The sequence below is a fragment of the Tasmannia lanceolata genome, unplaced genomic scaffold (assembly GCF_043159265.1).
Source record: "Tasmannia lanceolata isolate RefF3 unplaced genomic scaffold, GAP_Taslan_0.1 ptg000018l, whole genome shotgun sequence".
Taxonomy (NCBI): Eukaryota; Viridiplantae; Streptophyta; class Magnoliopsida; order Canellales; family Winteraceae; genus Tasmannia; species Tasmannia lanceolata.
The window spans coordinates 57,639,374-57,658,013 of NW_027518695.1; the positions used below are offsets into that span (position 1 = coordinate 57,639,374).

Genomic DNA, 18,640 nt, shown 5'->3' on the forward strand with positions numbered 1-18,640 from the left:
ACTTTTTGGGAACCAGAAATCACTTTGGCTACCAGGAACAACCTTCCTAGATCCAAAGATCACAACCCTCAAACCAAAGCCAAAATCCGGGAACCCGGTACCAATTCTATGGACCCGGGAAACACTTTTGGTCCCCTGAAACCACTTTTGGGTAACAAGAAACCAACCCGCATTTATTATTTATTAAAGCAACAGACATCTTCACTATAGAGGTGGGACCTGTCAGAGGGGTAGCTCGCATTTATTATTTATTATAGGATTTGCTAGAGACCATCGTAGAAGGAATTTTGCAGACCCACTGTTGCATAGCAGCCACCTGAGTTAAACTAAATGAATAAGGACAGGATCTGTTGTAAAAAGCCTCTTAGGATGCTCTCACATGCAACAGCAGGTCCATGAAATGCCTTTTACGATCTTCCTTAGCAATTCCCATTTATTATACCATCAAGGGCGAGAATGGAAAACCAAATGATATAAAAGGTGAGATTGCAAAGATTTTTGTTAATGTTCATCAATTTATGTTTTTTAAGGTGATAGGGTAAACTTAATAACCAAAGAGAAATTTGCTTTTGAACGGAGATATGTGGTTGAGCATTTTATTTTCCCCAAAAAAGCTTAAGAAATATCTGTGCGATCATTATCAAACTGTTTGAACTGATCACTTGCAACAAAAGTTATGTGCAAAGGATTTTTTTTGTTTGTTTGATGGGTATGTGCAAAGGATTACATAAGAGCATTCCTTTTACACATATTTATGTTTAGGGAATTGATATCAACACCACAATGTTTTTTTATGATGTGCGAAGCATCTTGGGATTTAGCCTTTAAAGGGCTGTTAGAAGAATATTACAGTTGTCAAAAAGCACTAACAAGCCATCTAAATGCTAAACGACAAGATGCTTCGCTCATCTTATAAAAACATTGTGGTGTTGATATCATTTCCCTATGTCTATTTATATAGAGTTTGCATACAAGATAAGGATGAGACATGGAGATAGTTGTTGCATTAGTCAGAACAACAATCACAACAACATTTACCTAACTGAGAGAGAATTTACAGCCGAGGAATTGTATGTGTAAATACCCAAAAATACCCCTTATTAAAATTTGTTTTCCCCTTATTAACGAGGGGCGTTTTTGTCATCAAGTGTTATAATTAGATTGGGGCTCTTTTAAGGAAGCCTATAAATACGACCTTTTGTGAAAAATTAGGGATCAAAAGCAACGATCGGACAAAGAAAGAGGAGATCGAGTTTTGGGATCGGAGAGTGAAGATCAAGGTAAGAACTATGTCCTTTATTAATTTATGTTCTTAGAAACCCTAAAGCAAGGATTTTGTGATCTTGAAAAGATGAAAGTGAAGGCTTTGATTTCGTTTAAGATGTGCCTTAGAACTGATCTCGGGTTCCTTAGGATTTGCTTTGTTGTGGAATCCCTAACGAGCTCAAGATCGGATCGTATTGGTTTTTAGAAAAGTTTGTCTTGAAGGGTCCAACCAAAATGTTTAGATTATTTTTACAATAATTATATGTGTCGATTCGAGCGTTAAATTAGATTAGTTGGTTTCCTCTCGTTGATACGAATCCAACGGATCCGACTACACTCGAATCGGAGCTAAAACGAGAAAGTTTGGTCCTAGAAGTTCTGGTAAAATTGGGGACGAATATGAAATTATCGTAAAGAAATTGTGAAACTTTAAAAATTCATAACTTCTTCGTTTCTTGTCCGTTTTCGACGCTCTTGTACTCTACGGATATGCCAAAAATGAGTACTTTCTGTTCAAAATAGTTTCAAAAATGTTTGGAGACTCTATATTGACGATAATTCCAAAATACTAAAAAGAAGCCTAGGACGGTTTGCCGATTCTTTTCCGAAGAGGCACCAAATGGTGTCTTGTGTCAGTATGAGTATGTATATGCCTAATACGAGTGGAATTAATGATGAAACTCCTGAAAAATATTGGAAGAGCTGGACATTAACCCTAACTAGTGATTTTTTAATTGAAAGTCGGTACTTTTGGATGGGTGCTTGGGATTACATAATCAGATTCAGTTGTTTTGACTTCTAACTGAAGCAGAAACATGGTGAGGTTGGTTGGATTTGAACTGCGTATCTAGTTTAGTTCATCCACTCTTTTTTCTACAATGCTTTTGCTTATCAGTGTTTGAGAATTTTAGTATCCAGGGAGATAGGGTTCCTAAGATTTTGGAAGTCTAATTAGAAGGATTTGATATCTCCACCCCCTTGTTTTTGCAACTGTCCAATTACTCCCTTTATTTAGAAGCTCTCATCATGTAAGAACTGTAAACAGATGTGGAAGGTACCACCAAAACACAGAGGTTGATGAGAAATTGAGAGCCAAGAGTAGTAGTTATATGCAAACTACGAAGAAGTGAGAGTAGTAATAGGAGAAGAAATACTTGTGCAAATTAAAAATGGGCAATAGTATCCCCATTCCCTTGTTTTGATATGGCAATCCTTTTATTAATCCTAGTAAGCTCTATTAGGATTGAGGAATACTTGGGCGAATTTATATAATCAGCAACCCCTTTGTTTTGATATGGCACTCCTTTATTAAGCACCCTTTTTTATTGGCTGTTAATAGGTTTTTATTAATTGGAACTGCCTTTAATAGCTGCTTAGAAAATAGAAGATTTTATGAGTCCATTTTCTCAAAAAGTAATGATCCAAACCGTTCATTTGTTGGGCCACATCGTAAATATGCTGCACCCCTAGGATACGCTAAACCGTTCATTTCTATGGGGTGCAGCATATTTAGGACATGGCCCAACAAATGAACGGTTTAAATCATCCTATGAAAATATTGGACTTCACGCGTGCAATACAAGATGGATTTATCTTTGTTGACTTACCAATTGATAGACATTTTGCATTAAAAAAAACTGATAGACATTTTGCATTCAAAGCCAATCCAACTGTTAGGATTACTTGATGACATCTTCACTATAGAGTTGGGACCTGTCACAGGCGTAGCTCGCATTTATTATTTATTATAGGATTTGCTAGAGAGAAGGAATTTTGCCGACCCGCCTGAGCTGAATTAAATGAATAAGGACAAGATGTGTTGAAAAGCTGTCACATGCAACAGCAGGTCCATGAAATGCCTTTTACGATCTTCCCTAGCAAATCCCATTTATTATATCATCAAGGGTGAGAATGGAAAACCAAATGATATAAAAGGTGAGATTACAAAGAAAATGATATAAATGGTGAGATTGCAAAGATTTTTTGTTAATATTCATCAATTTATGTTTTTTTAAGGTGATAGGGTAAATTTAATAGCCAAAGAGAAATTTGCTTTTCAACGAAGATATGTGGTTGAGCATTTTATTTTCCCAAAAAAGCTTAAGAAATATCTGTGCGATGCTTAACAAACTGTTTAAACTGATCATTGCAACAAAAGTTAGGTGCAAAGGAATTTTTTTTTTTTTAATGTGTATGTGCAAAGGATCACATAAGAGCATTCCTTTTACACATATTTATGTTTAGGGTGATATCTTGTAATATTCTTCTGACAGCCCTCTAAATGCTAAACGGCAAGATGCTTCACGCATCTTCTAAAAACATTGGGGTGTTGATATCTTTTCCCTATGTTTATTTATGTAGAGTTTGCATATAAGATGAGGATGAGACATGGAGATAATTGTTGCATTAGTCAGAATAACAATTACAACTACAATTAGCTAACTGATAGAGAATTTACAGCCGAGGAATTGTGTGTATTAGAATCAGATGCCAAAGTGGTAGTCGTGGATTTGGCTAATTCCATTCATGGATATAAGCATGGACCAGGCTCACAAGGTCCAAGCCTCATTACCTTCTGAGACCATGTTTTAAGGGAATTGGGTTTGCACTAAGACTCATCTTTATAGAAAGTAGAGTTTTGTTAAGAACATAGATTGATTGAAAGCCTTTCTCTTTGAAACTTTTTCAATTGGAAGAGAGATTGAGAGAGAGAGGAGTGAAAATGAATTTTCACAAGGGAGGGAAGAGGGGTGGATAAATTTTTGAGTATTTCTACTTCAAAATTTAGTTCAGCCCTCTCTCCTTTATAGAAAGTAGAGTTTTGGTTTGATAAATCCTTGTTTCTCTCTCCCAATTCCTATCCAATTGAGAAACCAACTTGAATTGAGACTCCTCGAGCCATTGGGACTCTCCCAAACGTCCAAGGCTCTGTGGGGATGCCCAAGATACATAGGAGAATGTGTATTGATGTCTCTCTCCAGCATTTGTGGCCTTATCTCATAAGAGTTGGTATTGGAAACAAATTGCTTGCTTTGTAGATCCTATAATTTAGCAATTCTTATCCAACAAGGAGTTTGAGTGCAACTCAAAGTCCTTGAGCAATTGGGAGACATTTTCCCCAGCTTTCCAACTGATTTGGGCATGTGGTGGGCCCCACCATGCTTATCCATCCTATCCCAATTCTCATTTTCGTTCCAATTCCGCAATTTTTGCAAAACCGGTTTGGAAATAACTATCCTCATTTGATTTACACATTATTATGCTTATTATTAATCAAATTAATAATACATAATAATATATAATAATTAAATAATTAATTAACAATTTGATTAATTAATAACTTACATCCAATGAAAGTTATTTCGGCTCCAATTTGTCTTCGAAAAATTCTCTTACTGTATTTTGTTACTTACTTAACAAAGAATGTATATATATATATATATATATATATATATATATATATTTACTTAATAAATATCTACATTAATCTAACGGATCATATTCGTCTGTGTAATCCTTTACTACTAAAAGGGAAAATCCATAAAAGTTCGTCTGCGTCTTTTGTTATTATTCCATGCCCTAGTTAGACAAAATCTTCCTATGATGTCCTATTTCTTCAGGCCATTTTCGCCATTTCACCCTCTATAATTTCTCTGCCACTTGTACTTTCGCAGGCCACGCGTTCTCATCTCAGTGTCATTCTTTTTCTTGCTTTGTTTGTTTTTCTAAAAGGTCAAAAAACAACAAAAGCCCGTCTGCATCTTTTCTTTAAATTCCCAATCTTTCAGTTTCTTTTTCTTTTTTTTGACCTTTTTTTCTAAACAAGTGCAAGTTGATGGCATGGTATCATCTCTTTATGTCGATGCCCAAGAATGGCCTGATTAGCACGGATGGATTTCCCATCAATTTTTTTGGGTATTGTTTTGTTAAAACCATCTTTCTTTTCTTTATTTTATTTTTCTAAGCTTTACATGTTCTGTAATTTTTAATTTTTCTGGGTTTTTTTTTTCGTTTTCCAGTCATTTTTTTTACATTTTCCTCTTTTTTCTTTCATGGGTTACTTTTCATGCTTCTCTGCATCTCTATTGTTTTCCCCTGTTTCTCTTATGGGGTCATAGGCTGTTTTGTCAATTTTATTTATCATGAAACTAAATTTTGATTTGCCTGCAATGCTTCTATGTGCATAAAAAAACGGTGGTACACTTGGTATTTTGTCCCACTTCTTTGCATTAGACAATCTAATCTACCTTAGATTGAATATTTTATACCATTTGTGAAACTTTACCCACTGATGGGCATGCGATTTCTTCCAACTTTGCTTGCAGAAAAGAGAAAGTTGAATAAGCTTTACAACCTATTGTGGTCATAGAGGCATTGGTATGTAACAGTAGGATAAAGTTGAACAACACTCCGTTCGACATGATTTCTCTCAATCCGTTTCAAAACTTACAATGTTACATTGTTTTTCCTCTCCAGCTTTAGTATTTGAATTGTTGTAGATTTTATTTTATATTTTATTTTCTTGCAGTACAGACTCCAACATCATTGCTTCATTAATGACAAACAAAAGAAAAGGTTATGCAGTTTGAGGATCTCATTTCTGAAATCTTGGTTGTTGAGCTTAATTAGCGTTAAAATAATAGTATCGTTTCAAGGTTTCTTTTGACTGAGATGATAGTACCAGCTCTTAAAAAATAGTGATCTTTAGGTATAAATCCTATCTTTTATCTATTAAAGTATATTCCTATTTGTCATCAAGGATTATGGTTTAGCCAGAAGGATTTTTCTTCTTCAAAGAGGTGATATCTAATGCAATTAAATCTATTAATGAGCAAAGATAGAAAACAAGATATGGCAATGGCCCTACTAACAGTAGATTATAGAAAAGAGGGTGTGAAAGCTCATGTTGTATAGCATGTAGCTTTCTCTGATTGTCCACTTTCATTTTTCATTGATTCCCTCTTAAGAGGAGGAGATGGACTTTGTACAGACAATGAGAATCCATGATGGGAGCTTGAAAAGCAGAGCTGATGTTTCTATCATCTTACTGAGAACTATTCTTTCAAGAATAATATTATTCATCTTTCAAAAAATATTAAAACAAAGCTTAAAACCTTATTTTCTTTAACTTTTTTCTTGTATGGTGGGAGGGAGGCGTGTTTTGTTTTTTTTTTTCAAGGGAGAGCACATTCCATCATTCATTCCTTTGCACTTTTCCATCTAGCCATGGTACCTAGAGACAAAGGATAAATATACCCTTTGGGCACTCTAAAAAGATGATAAATTCTGCTTAAAATGATAACTTATGTCAATATCTAATGTCCTCCAGAATAGTTCACTCGAATCCACTGAACAAATTTAACTTCAGCATATGAACATCTGTTTAGGAGTGGGCAATTTCTTTCACTTTAAGTTGCTTGTATTGACATGTTTGGTAATGAGTACTTGTAATTGATGTGATTAAGTTCCATCACTTTTTAGAGTTAAATTCCTTCCGGTGTGGTTAAATCCTATCATTGGGTACCATTCAAAAGAAAAAATATTCCTATCTTTGGGAGCAAACAAAGATTTGAATTCTCTCCTTGTCACGGTTTGAAAATTAAGTTGCTTCCTCGATAAAGCTTAGGTTGCTAATCTATATATTTACCCTCTTCTGATGTTATTATAACATTTGCCAAATAGCTCTATCATGATCTTATTGTTTTCAAATTGCGGTTTTACATCATCCTATAATATATCTCCTGAGGTTGAAGTTGTAAGAATGAAATCAAGCTGGAAAGTTAAAAGCAAGCATACATTATGGGTTTTTTTGTCTGTATACTCCTGAGGTTGAAGTTGTAAGAATGAAATCAAGCTAGGAAGTTTGGATCCCAGTGTTTGGGTTGCTTGGATTGCATCTATTCTCATGTGGTTGAAGTTGTTAAAATGAAATCAAGCTCAAAAGTTCAGATCCAAGTGTTTAGGTTGCTTGAATTGCATGTATTTATTGATGCTCTTAAGAAGCTGGGCAGTTTGGTTTGTCTTGAAGTTTATGTTGGACTTATGACTATTGAAAATGATTGTCCACATAGAACACAAGAGATAAAGAATTATGTGCATTGTTCTCTTTGCTGAGAGGGAGGGGTTCTTTACAATTGTGGTTTCTCAAAGAGCACTAACCAAATTTAATATAAGCGTTGATTGGGTGGATCTTTGGCACACACTTGATATCTTGCGATGGTTTTCCTTCGATTTTCCATCAATGCTGCTTAAATATACAGCTATGTGGAAATATTTGGACTTTATATGGATCATATCAAACCTTGGTAATGACTGAATTGGAAATTTTGTACTTTCATATCTTCTTTTGTGGGTTGTACTTTCATATCTTTTTTTCGGGGGGGGGGGGATATTTGGAATGTTTGACATAAAAATGAGAAACAGACTGCGATATCTTAGATTTATTGTAATTAGTCTGACTACTACGACGAGCATATTATAACGGCACCCATCCTCTGATTTATTTCAGTTATTTTTCACATTCAGTATTCTTAAATCTAATCTTTGATGGCCACTTCCCTTGCCAGATTCTCATACTTCAAGATTTATCTGATGCACCTACCAAAAAAAATGATTTATCTGATGCAATATGCTTAGGTTTTGTTGTTGCTCATGCTACGATCAGTGTTTACATAATGTGCAGTTGGGCCCATTCTTGGAGTGGGAAGCCGGAATACAAATGGATAGTTGAGATTAAAGCCACTTAACAAGGCTATCTCAGTTACTGTCTGCGATGCCATGAATATTCTCACCACTTATCGAAATAGATGTAAAGTTGGTGTCTTTTGGAATACGCTTATTGATGTAATCCTTTTTGTACTTTTTTTCTGTATGAACTCTGTTTCAAGGGACTATGCTAACTACTTCCAGTGCTTTATAATTATCTCTTTATTGGATATGTAGGATTTTTCTGTTCCTAATTTTCCCTTTTTTGTCGTGCATTTTTTGTTTTGCTTGAAGTTTCTCAAATTTGCAATTCGAGCACTGATGAGTTTTTCCAAAATTTCTGTTGGTTTTCACTGTGTCAATTTATTTCATGGTAGAGGACCCTCTTAGTAGTTTTTTCCTTCCTTTTTTATCTTTTTACTTTTTACTTTTTGGTTGGACTTCATGGTGCCTATGGTTTTCAAGAGAAAGTCCTTATAAATTGTATAGTATCCATTCTAATTTGATTTACATTTTATTTATTTACGTAGTTAAAATTATTATTAAGAGCAAGTCACTTCGATCTATTAGTAGCTTTGGGGAGAGTTCTGGAGATCATGTTCGGTGGAAGCCGGCAATTGGAGAATTGCATGTTGATAGGTTGCTAAATGATAGAATTAGGTTCTGCTTGAACTATCATTATGATTTTTTAACTCGAAACTTGATGTAGTTTTGCTTGGTTTCCCATATGTAATATGTATCTATACTTTGCAGTCTTATCTATCTCTCCCTCTCAAACATTCTCCTCCCTAAAAAAAAAATTTCCTTTGTTTCAAGAAAAATTCTAAATTGAAGGGAGCCCTTGCAAAAACTCAGTTGGGACACGTATCGGTATCTCAGTCTTCTTTCCCTGCCATCGGTAGTACTACCGATTAGTCTTTCCTTGTGTGGAAGGGACTGAATATTAACAGCTTGATCCTAACTCTCTATAGATTGGAGGGTTAGGATCAGCTTATGGAAATATTCTTTTGGGGCACAATCTATTTAGGCTGTGGCCCTTCTAATGGACGGCTTGGATCATCCTATGGTGCGATCATCAAAATACGGTAGTGATGATATCATTTCCCTAAACAAATTGTAAAATTACCTTAAGTGGCACGTGCGGTGCACGTGCATTTTTTACTAGTTACATAAAATGCAGAACCCTAATCCTTTTGGATGTTACAGGGGCATTCGAGTTATGAATGGGTTCATCGTAGGGACCCGACGGTCGATCTTGCAGAACCCTATGGTGAGCCCCACTGCAATCTTGCTCTGTAGTTAAACTACACTCGCATTAGGTCAGTGGCCTCCACAAGACGTAACCCTGAAAATGACCGTCAGATCAACTTACCCCTAATCACATCTTGTATGTGCAAGTCCTTTCTTCTTGACTACATCTACTGAGTTGAGTCATACGGGGGTTGGACATCTTTCACCTCCTTGGACCACTCTTGGTATACCATTTTGGTCAAGCGATGTTCGGCCTCCAAATGCATTTGTAAAATCCTTTGAAAACCTTTTAATGTTTCATAAAACATTCCGATAAACCTTTAATCAAATCTGCTTAGCTAGGCTATTTAATAGGTCTCCCGCTCTGACAAAATTGTAGATGTCAATTCCTAAATTTTAGAGCGAAGAATCCCTTGTCGAGTATCACTATTGGTCTCGAGGGTTTGTTCTATGATATAGCTCTATCCAAATGTGACTCTAAACTAGAATCACTATGAGATAGACTAAGACCCTAGAACGGGTCAACAGACCAATAAGATCCCTCAGGTCTAAGGGCATGTGAACAACTTTATACTCTCTTGTCCACAAGTTGATCTTTATTTGATCAGGTTCAGTTGTGTGATAGAATCTTCTTGCTTAGGGTCCACTACCCAGATGACCGAGATAAGTCACCTCACGACACGTGCATGTAGGCAAGGCTGATGCTAGTTGTATACGGAAAGAGATGTCCAGTCTTTTTCCCAACTAGGAACTATTAAGGTTTGTATAGAACTGAGATGACATATCTCCTATCTCCTTGCTCCCTTGGATCTGTGAATCCTTTGAGCATGTCATTTCTACTATGCTACTCGTGGAGTCTCAATTCAAGTTGGTTTCTCAATTGGATAGGAATTGGGAGAGAGAAACAAGTATTTATCAAACTAAATTCTACTTTCTATAAACGTAACAGTGCAGAACAAAATTTTCAAGAAGGTATATTCCAAAATTCGTCCCCTCTTCTCCCCCCTTTGGAAAATCGTTTTCCATCTCTCTCTCTCAATCTCTCTTCCAAATGAAAAAGTTTTAAAGAGAAAGGCTTCTAATCAATTTCTCTGTTCTCTACAACAAAGGTACTAATTAGATCAAACATTAAAGAGGTGAATAAGAGTTATTCACATCCACAATAGTTTGAGCAAAGAAAAAGAATCCATTGGTTCAACTTGCGGGGTTCGTGACGTTCAGAACGATCGTAACCGTTCAAGGAGTAGATCAAGCAGCATGGTTCATTGATTTCTTCTTCAAAGATTCTTTATGTTTAATTAACATAATTAACTAATCTAGACTCTAGGATCTTGGGTAATTGTAAGATCGAAAAGAAAATTTTAAAGTTCTATGCGATTTTTGTTCCGCTGTGCATAGCGATCTTGCCGGAAGGGGATAACCTTCCTTCAGGCACTACACTCCCACTGAGGTCACCATCCTTTAGAAATCTTGGTGAATTTAATCTTTACAATATATGTACTATTGGTCAAACAACAGAACCTAAAACCCTTAAATATTTTTAGATAACCTATGAAAAGCAATACATGGTCATAGGACTCATTTCCTCTCATTTGTGGGTTATAAACTCTTACTTTAGCTAAACGACTCGAAAGTACACGTTTCCCAGCTTAATCTTCCTTCTGACCCATAAATCTTAAGGGGTCTTAGGCACAACCTTACTTGGATCACAATATACACGGGTGTTTTAGAGTTTTAACCAACAATCTTATGTAGCAAAGAGTTGCATAGATTATCATTATTGTTTTGATCTTTTAAGTCAAGTTAATTCTTGACTCTTACCTTATAGATCACAAACAAAGACAGGGCATTTTACCTCTGATTAGAGAGACACATATAACTATGACTAGAAAATTTAACCAAAATGGTAATACTTTCCACCACCAATTGTCAGAGTCAAAAGATTCAAGATGTCAGTGTTAATGACCTTTAGCGGACTGATACTCAAGCTGACACCCTAAATCGATTAATCTTTGTATATTTTCCTTCAATGTATCTCATACCATTACTAGAATCAATAAAATCAAGCAAATCTAGAAATTTTCTTTTACCAATCTATCCTTAGATATGTGGTTCAAAAACGTGAGCCATTGATTGGATGAATCCTTGTCCACTCGATTTCTTTTATTTCTAACATTACTGATTATCTCATTCTTATGCAAGGTGGGCTAAGTCTGACCTTGAGAGGAGTGCAATCCAAGTCAATAAGGATTGCCTTAAAGAGAACCAAACTTAGTAAATGGGAAATTAAAACTAAAGAGAATCCATTATATTTTCAAATCTGATTCATAGCCAAAGGAATTTTCGTTTTCTAGAATAAGGTTTCTAGTCCATAAGAAACCAATATTCAGAAAGGAGTGGAGAGTAACAATGGATTCATCAACCACCTTTATTCTATTTTTGGATATAATGGTCCACTCTCCTCTACTAAGCCCCTGAGGCGCAAGAATACCTCACATAAAATTCTAAATGTGAATAACAATGCCTTAATCTACCCACCAATCTTTTACGGAGTACTTACTAAGTAGGAATCATAATATACAAAGATATGGTATTACCTTACCTTTCCAAGCCATATTGAACTTAAGGCATCCATACTTTATGTGTCATCTATCACTCAAGATAAAGGCATTTGATACCAAGTTCACTCTCTTTAATTTACCCTGCTAAGCCACTATATCTTCGGGACTCTAATGTTGCCTTTACCAGAACCCTTTTGACCACTTTACTTAATATTGCCGTTTAGAATAACCAACAGGTGTGAAGCACGTAAAACAAAAGTTCTGAATCTTAAACCTTTCAGAATGTGCTCACAACTACTACTTTGGTCAATATACTTTGAGGTTATCAAAACACATCATAAGGGTACTTGCAAGTTCTTTGAATGATCCTAAAAAAATGTTCTTTACTTATACTTATTAGCTTCTTTGTATTTCTGAGTTTGTAAAGCATCTCAGATTACAACAAAAGGAACCTCCTTCATGATCATTATACTAATACTGACATTACACTCCCACTATTCATAAGCATCTTACAAATGTGAGTTTAGTGGGCTTGTCATATAATGCACACTCTAGATTCATGTAATCTAGACCTATGCGGATCTATTCTATCACTTGCTCAGGTTCTGACCCACTAAAGTACTCAACATAATCGACATCTAGAAAAGACACCAAGATACCAACAATTTTTATGCCACAGACACAGAGTTGCAGTTCCAAGTGTGCTCACTTCTTATAACACCTATTCAGTCCAAAAATGAAGTTTACTTAAGTCAATCCATGATTTCAATCAATCCAACTTAAAAGAATGACCAAAATGTACAAAACCATGGTAACACATAAGTGTGCTTTTAATTGGATACTAGACATGCCACTGTGGGCCGTCTGTTGGGCCGTGCCACGATGTACAATGGGTTTCCACTCTAGAAAATACAATACCATGATTTTTGAAGAGACATCAGATGTGTCAACATGTGTCGTCCGTTGGGACGTGCCACGATACACAATTTATTCTCAAATACAACAATCAGTCAATCTATCTTTAGGGAAAACTAGTTGGATTGCCCAGAACCACAGAAACACAAAAATGTGACCTCGACGAAACATCAGACGCGCCACTGTGGGCCGTCCGTTGGGCCGTGCCACAACACACAAACGATTTCAATTCAGGCAATCACAATACTGTGATTCTAGTGTGAGACCAGGCGTGTCACCGTGGGCCGTCGGTTGGGCCGTGCCACGATACACAATTGGCTCTCACCCATGAGACCGACTAGGGCCAGATAACCCAATACTTGAGACCCACATCACCGTTGGGCAGAAGCACAACCCCAAATCAAGTTTCCCAGGCCTAACCTTCTCACATAATCTATTTGTGCAAAGCAACAGTCATCCGTTGGGCTGAGTATTGCTCTTGGACAAACAGATGCAACTGAAAGTGGTTAACCGTTCAAAATAATGTCACTATATGCGACATGATTCTCAATTCTAACCACTTACCCCAAGCGATTCTGGTTCCCAAGAAGAATTAAAGTTCTTTGTTCATTTGTTCATTCAAGAAACGATTAACCATAACAAGATATAATCCAATATACACTAAAATTTGATGAACAAAACAAATGAACATGTGTATATAAAACCAACTTTCAAGTTTTATGATATAACAAAATCAATGTATTAGGATTTTGAAAGATATACACAAACAAGTTACAATAGCCAAAAGCCAAAGATTTTGGGTATGTTTGATACAAAACAAAGTGTTTTCAAATCAAAAGTTTAACACCACAAAGAATTCAACTAATCAATTAAAATTCTTATGTTATATGCAAAGCATAAGGCATGTAAATAACATTAAGGCTTCTTAGATTTGAAAATTAGAATAAAGATAGATTAAAAGATCAAACTGTTCACTCAAAATCAGAACTTGAAATGTTAGGGACTTGTATCCCATGGCAATGGGTATGAGGCTTAGGAATTTGGAAACAATAACATATTAAAAATCCAACTTAATTAAGCTCAAAGCATGAAAATACACTGAAAGTGTATAAACCGGACCTCAAAAGCCAAAATAGATGACAAAATTGGGGTCAGAGGTTCAGGAAACCCCTAGGAGCAGTCCCACACAGCCGAAAATCTTTTAAAAATTGACTCAAAATCTAACATATAAACCCAAAAGACAATCAAATATACTGGAACACGATTTTACTAAGGTAAAAGGCCAAAATTAACCCCAAATACGGACTAGGGAGGGTGAAACCTCCATAATCGATCTTAAACATGGCACAAATCCCCAAAATTTTGACTAAAAATCAAACTTGAAGTCAAATTGTTTTAAAATTACACTGTAGATATGAAACCGAGTCTCAAAACCCAACACGCGCCTTAGAATTGGGTTCAAGAGGGTCCCAAACCACTAGAACTGGTCCCACTTTTGTCCAAAACCCCAAACAAATGGTCGAAACGACCCAAAAACCGTGGCTGGACCGGTCGGACATGTTCGGGTCGAGTCTGGTGAGTCTGGTGGGCCCATTGGGCTTGATGGGCCTTTTTTAAATAAAAATTGAGCGCGGTTCCAACTTGGATCCTTGTTTGGCAGGCGCGGCCCGGTTCAACCCGCGAAGTCCGGCGCTGTTCATCTTCCTCAAAAAACAACAAAAAAATTCTGAAAAATTCTAGAAAAATCACCAAAATTCGATTTAACATAGTGATCTCTAGAGACCTCGGATTGAGGCTCCGTTTGCGCCGTTGGACTCGTCTCTCGATGAACTATGCTTTCACGTCAGAATCCCACCGGTTGGAGCAACCGTTCACTGGCGACAAGCCGTTTTCCAGCGAGCTCCAAAACTCCCCAAAAAGTGATTTTCAATCTTTAAATTTGCCGCCAAACACAATTCAGGTAAAAACTAAAAAGCCATGGATACTCTCCTCAATTGATTTCAGAATATTAGATTGGTTTTTGACTTTTTTGCAGATATGTGGGTGTTGTTCATTGCTTATATTGTATTTGATCTATTTCTGGGTGTCGTATTTGATATATTTCTAATTTTTTTGAATGGTATTGATCTATTTCTCATTGCTCATTTGTTCATTGCCATTAAATCATAGGTTCATATATAGCATGGTTTATTACTTGTCTGAGCCCATTAATAGTCGGTGGCTAACCAATCATTGTTGAATGTCAAACAATCTATATTTACATTATGTTTGAATTCATTCTTTTGCACATCTAATACATTTTTTATTCTGGAAATGCTCCAATAGATTCTTGTCTAACTGTTTCAACAAGGGATGCCTCATTGGATCTATGTCACCCAACGGCATTTATAATTACTTTAATTTTGCACTTTTCTGTGTCTCTATAAATGCGGTTGGATGACGTGGATTTAATGGGCCCTTGGGGCTTGGTTTTTGCTACGGCACGCTTCAGCTTAGCATTCTTCTCAAGGAGGAACCCCTTCATCAAATAGACCCATGATACAAATCCCTATTGTGGTTCTTTTCCAAACCCACTTATAGTTAGCCAAACACTTTTTGAGCCCTAATTGGAAAACTCTTGATATACAAAGTAAAATGGGAGTAAGAGACAAATATATTAGAGGGTTAAGCTCAATTAAATCATGCTGAATAATCATGTGCTAAATGACAGAGCTTGCATCATGATATGAATCATTAGATTATGCTATAAATAGAGTATGCCAATACTTTATGAAAAGCTTAACTGAGTAATGAAACAATCATGTAAATGAATTTTAAGAAATAAAATAGGGTTGTTGTTGTATCCATCCATCAGAATCGATGAAAGATACGTTAGTAAATTGCTCTAGCTCCGCATTAGTGAGATGCTTTTCCCACTTCACTCTCCCTGAAAGGTTGGAACCTACTCCAGTGCACCCATTCTCTACAAATGTTAAAGTATCCCTGACAGAAACCAATGCATAATTTCTCACTTGAGATCGTTAGTTTAATCGCACAACCGATAAAGAACATAAGGAGAGAGATCTTACACATGTGCATCAGCGTCATGAGGATCCCATCCAGCGGGAATGATAACATCATACATGACTGTTTTGTAAAATATAACTCTTGCAAAACCTACCCATGGTCTTCCAAGGTACACCTTACCAGTACCATTTATCATACAGTACTTGAACACAAAACCATTTGGATCAGTTGCCTTCATCCTGCCTTGAGCTGTTATATAATCGTACTTTAATGACGGTGTCGGAACCAAATTTACATTTAGTTCACACAACTGCATCACAAACACGATATTAAAGTTCACTAATAGCAGGCATGATTACTATCTTTTTGTTTTAGTTTGTAAAGTAGAAGACTATCAGGTGTGAGCTGCTATGATATGCTCTACTAATATAGCTCTTTTATTTGAGATTTGTTTCTATTTTTAGTTATAATTGTATCCTAAATGTGGAGATGTCCACATCAACAAATAGCCCACCTTTATAGCACCTTAACGAGTGCCCTTAGGGCACTTAGAAAAACCCTAATTTTTATCTTATATGTGGAGACGTCCACATCAACATATATCCACGTTAACATATAGCCCACCTACAATAGTTATCCGAGACTTGCTATTTATAGTAATCACATCCCACCTTTAGATCAATCCAACTATAAATATCTTAGTGTACCTCATAAATAGATTGGCCAAAGCCAAAGATAAAGTCGATGGAGCCTTCGATATATCAATTCCTGAAATAATGGCGGCCCAACATATCGCCCAGTGTATCTTGAAAGCCGATAAAACTACAGTTGTAGAAAGACGATTTGTCGCCTACATCAGTGCGGCTACAGCTTGCTTTGCAACATTTTTAGTCAGCCAATTATCATTGTATGTGTTCTGTTAAGGCCAGAAGTTGATAGTAATTAGTAAAAAGCATAATCATGCTACAAAAGAAAATCATACGATGCTAGTAGATGTGTGCATATTTGGAACTCTAATCTCGGCCATAGCGAGTGTTTGCTCTAAGTTTTTCATTGGCAGTCTGACCACCAGTACGTTAATAATTTTAACTGGCGGTCATTAAATAAATGCCGGTAAATAAAGATACAATGGGATTAATGATCACCTGTGATTCACTATGGCGGAAAAAGGGATTAATTTATTATTTTTTTGGTGGGGTCTCTTTTTGTCAAATGAAAAAAACATACTTACCGTCAGTCTATTTACTACTGCCAGCAATTGTATATCTTTAGGAGCGGTTTACATGACCGCGGGTAAAAGTTTGCCGGTAAATCTCCAATGTCTTGTAGTGAGATTTCTAAATAAATGTGGGCTAAAAGGGTTTTTTCTTTCCTTTCTTCTTATATCTTTCTGAGTTAGAGGCAAGGTTCTATGTTCTCATCATGTAACTATTTTTTCATATTATAAAAGATTTAGGTGAGAAAAAAAAAGTTGTTTCACCTTGAAGGTTATAGATCTAGCAACGAAATTATCTGCATTAACACGGAAGGTGGCACTCTCCGCATGTCCTTCGAGCGGAATGAATGGTTTATCCGTAGAGATTGTAACCTTCTCCCTATATACACACACATATTAACATAAATATATAAAAGCAATACATTGGACTCAAAATCTTGTGCAAGTAAAGAAATGATAACAAATAGTAATTAAGTTAGGTGATTACTGATAAAGCCCAGGATTAACATTTATACGAATCCACTGATTATTATTTGCCGGAACTGAATTGATGGCTGCCTGAATTGATCTGAACTTTCCTTGGCCGTTGATATCTACAACAATGGTATTCGCAACGATTGGGGCACCTTCTACATGGGTCCAACTTCCAAAACAGAACAAAGTAGAGAGCAAAAGGATAAAACAGGGTAGCACAACAACCCCCATTTTAGTCAATGATAGAAGTATGCAACTTTGTCCTTCAAGAAATTTGTCCAATAACTCATAGAAAGAAGAAAATAAGGAATATACACTCGACTACCATTCACTAACTTCTACATCACATGTTCTTGTACTTGATTATTGGTATTTATATAAGTAAAACAGAGAAGCATCATGATACCAAGTAATGACATTTTGTATTTTTATTTCAAAATAAGGAATATAGCTATAATATTTTATGTTTAGAAAGTATACTCAAGCTAACCACGTATTCCAATTATATACAAATTTATTGGTAAATATTTACGTTCCTAAGGTTATAAGATATTTAATTACTATATCCAAATTTTAAAATGATTTCCTTCCTTTCTAAATCTTATTTGATTTCCTTCCTTTCAAAATCTTATTTAGAAGCTACGTGACAAAATAACAAAAAACGCCATTACCATAGTTCCGACACTCAGGTTAACGTTTTGGAAGATTTTGTCCTACTCAATTAATTTATCTGAGGTGGCTATTCTCACTTGCCAAAGCCAGCCATGAAATAGCTTTCCATGAAATTTGCTAGCAAGTCCCATTTAAAGTATAAGATTTTAAATAACGTGCGTGGGGTAAGTCGTGGGAGTGCCACATTTCCACTAATTTATAGCATGGATAGATTTTTAATAATATGCATTATCTCGTATTATCCTTTAATTTTAATACGGTGGCAGGGGTCCACCTAACCCCAGCTTACCTATCTATCTATCTATCTATATGTGTGTGCATTCACTTAATTCAATTATTTGTACATACAATATTTAATGACAATATACAATCATTTAAATATCAACTCCATATGTCTGATACGAGTTTATGTATGGTGTCCAAGCAATCAAGGTGCCATCCTTGATATTTGATCTAAAAACAACTGAGTTTTTAAGAGGCGGCTGTTGAACCAATTATCAATTATGGTACTTCTGTGATTTTTTCGTACCCCCCATCACATCCATGTACAATTTAGCCTCGTAAATTTTGAGGT

General features: G+C 35.9%; 1 pseudogene; it reads right to left on the reverse strand.

Annotated features, from left to right (window-relative positions):
• Positions 1 to 15,465: 15,465 nt before the first annotated feature.
• On the reverse strand, positions 15,466 to 17,625 carry LOC143850518 (putative pectinesterase 29; annotated as a pseudogene).
• Between the last annotated feature and the right edge of the window lie 1,015 nt (positions 17,626 to 18,640).